Source organism: Orycteropus afer, unplaced genomic scaffold, assembly GCF_000298275.1.
Source record: "Orycteropus afer afer isolate SDZICR_OR568_19922 unplaced genomic scaffold, OryAfe1.0 scaffold00029, whole genome shotgun sequence".
NCBI classification, from domain to species: domain Eukaryota; kingdom Metazoa; phylum Chordata; class Mammalia; order Tubulidentata; family Orycteropodidae; genus Orycteropus; species Orycteropus afer.
The window spans coordinates 1894250-1902236 of NW_006921616.1; positions in this window are offsets into that span (position 1 = coordinate 1894250).

Sequence of the window (7987 nt, forward strand, 5' to 3'; positions counted from 1 at the left end):
AAAATAAAAGGGGGGGACCAGGTTTCCTGGTGGAACCCCTGAGACTATGGCCCCTAGCTGTCCTTCAGTTCTGGAATTGAACCCACACCTGTGGCTTCTAGCCAAACAAAAGACAGGCATATGAGTTGAACATTTACCTGAAGGAGATACAGTCCTTGGAGAGAACAATCATTTGGAGAAAAAAGGGCTATTTCTGCACAGGGAGACAGCTCAGGGGGCAGGAGTGCATAGAGGGATAGACACAGGGAAGAGGTAACTACCAGGAGGAAGTGGGAGGGGAGTGGTTGCATTGGGGTAAATTGTAGTCAATGTCATGAGACAATGTGTGTGAGAACTGCTGTATGGAAAGTGAAGTTGCTCTGTAAATTTTCACCCAAATCACAATAAAACAAAAAACTAAAAAAAAAAACAGACTTAAAAGTGGGCATGGCACAGTCATTACCTGGGATTGTTTTCTTCACATGAGATAGAGAGGCCAGCAATACAAATCAATATTAAGCTACAGTCAATGGCTGATGGGTTAATGGGAGAATTGTAAAGAGCAAGGTTGAATCAAAAGGGCAGCCTTTGCCTAGGGAAAAATCTCAGAAGGCAGGAAGGGAAAGGAAAGAAGCAAGAATGGAAATGGTAAACAGAGAGGAAGTTTGAAGAGTGCTCTTACATTGTGGAGATTGCAATCAACGTCAGAAAAAAAAATGTATATCAATTGTCGAATAGAAAACCAAGTTGCTTTGTAAACTTTCACCCAAATCACACTAAAAAAGATTAAAAAAAAAAAAAAAAAAACAAGTAGAAGACTAGGGACAAGGATGAAAACAGAATAAGGATATTTGTAACTCATGTTTGAAGATACCAGTTACCTTCGAGTCACCTTCGAGTCAGTTCTAACACATGGCAACCTCATGTGTTTCAGAGTCGACCTGTGCTCCATAGAAATTTTCAGTGGCTGTGACCTTTTGAAATTGGATCATCTTTCTTCTGAATACTTATGGGTGGATTCAAACTGCCAATCTTTTGGTTAATAGGTGAGTCGTTAACTGTTTGCACCGCTCAAGAGTATCCTGCATCCCATGTCAATGCTCCTAAAAGACTATCTACTACAGAAGAGATTTTTGATCCTCAGGTGAATGAGGTGACCATTCTGTGGGTGCCAGTCACAAGTTGTAAGTACAAAGTGGCCATGATGACAAGGATTTAGCATAAGAGCAACAGGGACTTCCCTTCACCTGAGATGATCTGACCACCACCAGTACTGTTAGCATAAGAGCAACAGGGACTTCCCTTCACCTGAGATGATCTGACCACCACCAGTACTGTGTCCTCAGTAAAGCACGGTGTTTTTATGGTTGTCAGTCAGTGATTTCAGGCAATTGAATAGACTGTTATAGTGGGTTTAAGTTTTTCTCCGCAGCTGGCTATGCTTCAGCAAGCACTACAGTTATGGATTATGGAATTCTTTATTCATTGTGATGATAACCTACACAATATTGCTTCTGACCAGGAACTCATTTCCCCTCCAGAGCAGTGAGTCAATAGGCTCCAGCTCATGATATCCATGGATCTTCTTATATACTAAGGCCTAGAATTAGCTGCCTTGTAGAGTACTGAAATGACAACCAGAATAACAAATTATGGTAAAAGCTGTCATACAAGACCTTGCAAATATTATCAAGTGTAAGTCAGTCAGCATACAAAATATGGAGTTGAGGTGACTGTACTGTTAGGTAAACTATATGCTTTGAAAGACCAATCAGTAGATAATGATGTTTCTCCTAAGGCTGCAATTCACTGCACAGAAACCAAGAAGTGGAAGTAAGTGGCCCCTTTCACTATTACAATACACAACTCCTTTTCAGAATTTTAAATTTAAATTCCCTAAGTCCTGGGCTCTGCTGGCTGAGAATTTTTACTTACTAAAGAAGAAATTCTTCCATCAGGGGTATCACAGTAGTGCTAGTCACATAAATGTTAAAATGGATGACTGCCCATCTTGATATTCTCATACTTCTGAATCAAGACAAAGAACAGACACCACTATTTAGGTCTAAGTTATTAATTACATTTACCAAGAAGACATTCTGTTGCTTCTCCATAGAGGAGAAATTTATATGGAACTCAAGGGACTCACTGGTATGAAATTCCACATCTCACAGTAAATCCCAGTGGGGGATTAGAAAAATTCAGTAGAGATAGGACTCAAAAGAAATTAGACTTTTCAGGAAAAGTATTATTCATCAAAACCCATGTAAATTATTCCAATAGAATTTTGGATAAATTGTAAAATATTTAACCTCTAACACTCTCCAAGTTCTGAGTCAAGCCTATTTCAACACAATTCCTTCTGCTTATTCTCCACTAGCCTAATTAACCTTCTTTCCATTCTCAAAGATGTCAATTCCATTTGCTGTTCTCTTTGTACAAGCTCTCTACTGGGATTCTCAAACTGCCTTTCAAACACTTAACATAATATAAAATATTACCGTATTTACTCTCTGTGAAGCATTTCATAAACTTTGAGGTTAGATTCTTTTTTTCTTAAAGATCCTGACAGTAGTTTGTGATTTTATTCCTGTTATTAGTTAGTAATTATTTGCTATAAGCAGCTAATTGAGTGGCTGACATAAAAGGGAAACCTTATTTGGATTCCTTCTTTCAATTAATAAATATTTATTGATCACCTGCTTTGTGTCTGTAACTGTTTAAATGCTGAGATATCATAGTAAATAGGGTTTCATCTCCAGAGATTAGGCTATAAATGAGGGAACAGATCAATGGAAAATAAATATATGACTATATTATAAAATAATAATGATTTTAAATAAAGGAAATAACACAAAAACAAGTATAAATATCTCCACTTTAGTAGTAGTATGTTTTTATGTGCCGTTGAGTCATCTCCGACTCATTAATGACCCCTCCTTGAGTTTCCAAGGCAGTATCACTACAGAAGTAGATTACCCAATCTTCCTTCCAAGGAGTGGCTGGTGAGTTTGAACCACCAACCTTCTGATTAGCAGTCAAGTGCCTTAGGCAGTACGCCTCCAGAACTCTCTAGTGGTAGTAGAGCAAAAGAAATTTTCTGAAGCCCCCTTCTAGTATAATCCCAAAGGGCTTTGAGTCTTATTTATTCACTTTTTCAATCTATTTTCTCCCTCTTCTTTCTCCCTGGGCAATTTCTATGGTTCTGTCTTCAAGTTTCCTGATTCCTTTCTTTTTTTCCCTTCTATCCTGTTGATTCCATCCACTGAAGTTTTTATTTCAGTTACTGTATGTTTCAGTTCTACTATTTCCATTTAATTTTCCTTTATATTGTCTATTCATTGCTGAGACCTTCTATTTATTTGTTTCTAACAAATTTGTATTAACGTGTTGAAGTATTTTTATCATGGATGCTTTAAACTTTTCTGCCAGATAATTTTAACATCACATTAATTGCAATGTTTCCATCTATTGATTCACTTTATTCCTTATGAGCCTATCTTGGATGTGAGTGTATTTTAGTGAAACCTGGACAATTTCATACTATGTTATGAGAATTTAGGTTGTGTTTAAACTAGTTTTTTTTTTTTTTTTTTCTGGCTTATAGTATTTCATCAGATAAATCAAGAGACACCACCACATTATAGCCCAGTGCAAGTGAAAGTCAAGGTTCCTAATTTAATCAGTGTTGATACTCAAAAGAGAAAGGCTCTTTGTTGCTGCTGGTAGTGGTGGGGGTTCTAGTTCTCCTCACACTTTGGATCAGTGGGGGGACAACTTTACTGCTGGGGATGGAGAAAGCCCTCAGTCTCCTCTGACAAAATTCCAGCAGGAAGGTGAAAGGACACCTCCTCATTATTGGCTAGTGAGAATGAAAATCCTGTCTCCCCCACTGGACTTCTCTGACACCACCCTGGAGGTGATCTTGGAATACTTCATTATAGCTTTTCAAAAACTCATTGTTGTCAAGGCCGATCCAACTCAAAGCAACCCCTCATTGGGTTTTCGAGGCAGTATCACCACTGAAGTAGATTGCCCAATTTTCCTTCCAAGGAGTGGCTGGTGGGTTTGAACCACCAGCCTTCTGGTTAGCAGTCAAATGCCTTAGGCACTACGCCATAGGGATAGAAATCTAGGCTTGCCACTCAGCCTTCTTTGGCATGTATATGGTGATAGATCACAGTTTTTTCTGGTGTTTGACTTAAGTAGAGTGTTTATGGTTTATACGTTTTCTATCTTTCCAGGTTGTTCGTTCCCCAACCCTCTGTCTCTAGACAGCAGATTTTTGTTGGCGCTTTCCTTGTCTGTGTCCATTGGCATTCCTGAGTGCTGATGATTTCTTTTACCACAAATCTGGAATGTGTGAGGGAAAATGGAAACCCAGGGAAATCATAACTATAAGTTTTCTCAAATCCTAGCCTCACTAGTTGGGATGGCCTCTTGTGTTTGATTCATAATGGCCAACACGAGCAGTTGGATGGCTTCTTGTGTTTGTTTGATTCATAATGGCCAACACGGGCAGTTGGATGGATTCTTGTGTTTGTCTGATTCATAATGGCCAACCTGGGCAGTTGAACTTAGTGAGCAGGAGAAGGAAGAGTATATTCACTCCATTTTCCTAGAAGTGGAAGTCCTCCGTCACTGCTTTGTGCATGTGTTTGTGTGTGTGTCTTACATAAACTGTTGAAAAGTAGAACAACAAAAATTTTCCTTATGTGTCATATTCATCATCTTCTTTACTTCCACCAAATATATTCTAAGGGCTACTACTATTATTATCACAACTTGAAAAATTAAGAAAATAAGTCTTATGATAATTACTTGAGTTGTCCTGTAATCGGTTGGTAGGAACTAGAGAAGGCAAGATTTGGATCTAAGCAAACTGACCTATGCTTTTAGACACAGCACCATGCTGCCTTTTCTACTTCAATGAGTCATGTATTTTAATTAGGGCATTTATATTATATTAGCAACTCGAGATTCTGAGCAAAAAGGATCAGTGGCATTTTATTAATGTACATACAACACAGAATATTTATATGTAAAGACAATCTATGAGCAATTTATTTGAAGATGGAAAAAATTAATAAAAATATTACAATCTAATACTGTTGTATTAGCGTCACATTAACTAATATAATTAAGCCTATCTTGTTCTCCTAGTAATATATATATATATAATGCAGTAAAATGCAAATGAGGTGATAATATGAGCCAACATAAAGCAAGCATTAAATTAATGAATAAAAGTTACAGTAAAGCTGCATCTTGTTTTTATTTCTTCAAAACACATTTATATTCTATATAAAACATAAACAGAATCCAATAATGAAATGTACTCCAATATTAGAAATTCGTTGTGCCAAATATCATACTTTTTCAATTACGTGTATAATTATATTTAATAAAATTGTCAATGACCTGTTCTATCATTGAACTCTCCTTAATTCATTTGAGTTATGAGGGTTATTATTTTCAATTTATAACTTAAAAAATATTTTTCAATGCAAGAATAGTGAAATAACAAAACCTACTAGAGTATAATTCCTAAAAAAAAAAAATAATTGTTAAAAAGCTATCAGATCTTCTCTTCTTTTTATTGATGATTATTCTAAAAAGTCAAGTAACTTTGGCAATTCATAACAATGATTAAAAGTGTTCCTCTATAAATTCTCAAGAGATCACATTCTGCCCTTTAATTTTCCTTTTCACATTTTCTTTCCATCCTTCCATCTTTTTTCTCTTTCTTTTTGTACATACTTATAGTTATAGAAATTTATATATTTAACTATAAGAGAAGCAAAAAATGAGACATATGTCTGACAATATTTGTATATATATAATTTTTAAATGAAACTAGATGTACAAGGCACATGATTCTGAATATGACATATAGTAGAACTATCTTTTCTACTATCTTAGAAAGTAGAAATCTCATATGAACAATAATCATATTAATTTTATGGCATTATTTAATCATGTTCAATAATAGCTTAATATATTTTCATCCATTTGTCCATTTAAGAAGTATCAAATAGTGTCAGAAATAAAGCTGGTCCAGGGGATGTACTTATGAATAATCTGTATGTCTATCTTTACACCTACAAAATAATTTTTAAATCATGGTACAAGGTATAAAACAGAAAAATAAAACAAAACAAAAAAAAACCACCTCACTGCTGTTGAGTTGACTTGACTCATAGCAACCCCTCTTTGAGTTTCCAAAGTGGTATCTCTACAGAAGTAGAGTGCCCAACCTTCCTTCCGAGGAGTGGCTGGTGGGTTTGAACTGCCAGCCTTCTGGTTAGCAGTTGAATGCTTTAGGCACTACACCACCAAAGTTCCCACAAGGTATATACCCAAAATTAATTTATTTAACATAAAAAAGTCCAAATGTGAATCCATCAACAGGAAGTGTTCCATTCTGTTACACACAGGATCATTATGACTCAGCGCCAACTGTACAGCACCTAACAACAAACATTTTCTTATGTTACACTCCTCCCTTCTTTATTCCCAAAAAAGGGGCCATTTCTCTATCAATGTGTTTGTGTTAGTCATTGGCCTTGGCTACTTGTTTTTAACAAATGATGAGGAGCAGTATCATGCACATCTGGCACAGCCTACATCATGTACCAATCTCTCTGGGGACCAGCAGACATCTGAGACTCATCAGTGACCAGATACATTATGCAACAAGAGTTGACAATGTCTCCATTATTCTCCATCATCACATTCATGGGAGCAAGACATTTTCTACTAGAAATAAAAGAGGTACAAGGAAGATAACAGACGCCCTGGAAGAACCATGGCTAGCAAGTCCCCTGCTAGCCAAAATATTGGTAGTTTGAACCTGCTCTGGGCAGAAAGATGGGGCAGTCTGCTTTTGTAAAGATTGTAGGCTTGGAAACCCATGGGGAAGTTCTACCCTGTGCTGTAGAGTTGCTCGAAGTCTGAATCAATTCATGGCAATAGGTTTCCTTTTTGATTTTGGAAGATAATAATGAGCGGATTCCATATTATTTGCATATATATCTAGTTATACTTTATTTTCATAAATGAAACTCCAATATTACTCTGGTTTTGCATCATGGAACTAACAGACTTACAAGAAAATGCTCTTAACCCGAGAGGGGTGGGGGGAGTTTTCAAAGTCCAAAGTCTTATTCAGTTGCTGCTCCCAGGTCCAAATTCAGGATTTCTGCATGATAAATATATCACTTCAAAAATGCCTACACCTTGGTCATTATGTGGATTTTTCACTGTCCAGAAACCTCTGTCAAAATGTTTTCTAACATCCGGTGTCTAACTTCAGCTTATGGGAAATACCACGTGGCATTTCATTATCCAACCTCTGGTTCTAACTAGGATTGCTGGAAACAGATAGAATGAGGTGTCTTAAGAAAGATAAAAAGTGGTATCAGAAGAGTCCGCCTGGAAGGAGGTGCCTTGTCCTCCAGGATTCTAAATACAGCACAGAGAAATTAACACTCACCTAACCTTCACATTTTTTCTACCAAGTGTCCCAAATACTGAAACTTAATAGAACATGCATGGCCTAAGCTAGAAAATAAGCCAAGGTCTAGTTCTACCAGCTTCTAGTTATCATGCTAACTGGTTGCAGAAGCCGGAGCTGGATGAGCCTTTCTACTTTGATCTCACATCTGTTTCGCTAAGTGCACTCCTATTAACAGTTTCTTTTTGCAAGGAGAGTATTGGGTGGAAACTACAGCAATTCACATCCAGCTTATCTAGGTCAGGAAGGAAACATGATGTTACACAAAACTGTGGAGTCTAGATATGGACTTGGATTCAAGAGGGGCTGGATCTGCCAGTTGGAGTGACAACACTGAGGCTGTATATCCTCTCTCTCCTTAACATCACTTGGCTTTATTTTTTATGTCTATTCCAACCAGCAAAGAGGCAGGACAGTTGCCAGTAACCTAAGAATGACACATTTCCCAGTCCAGCTGTTCCAAAGGGGGAATATTACTCTTTCTCAACAGCC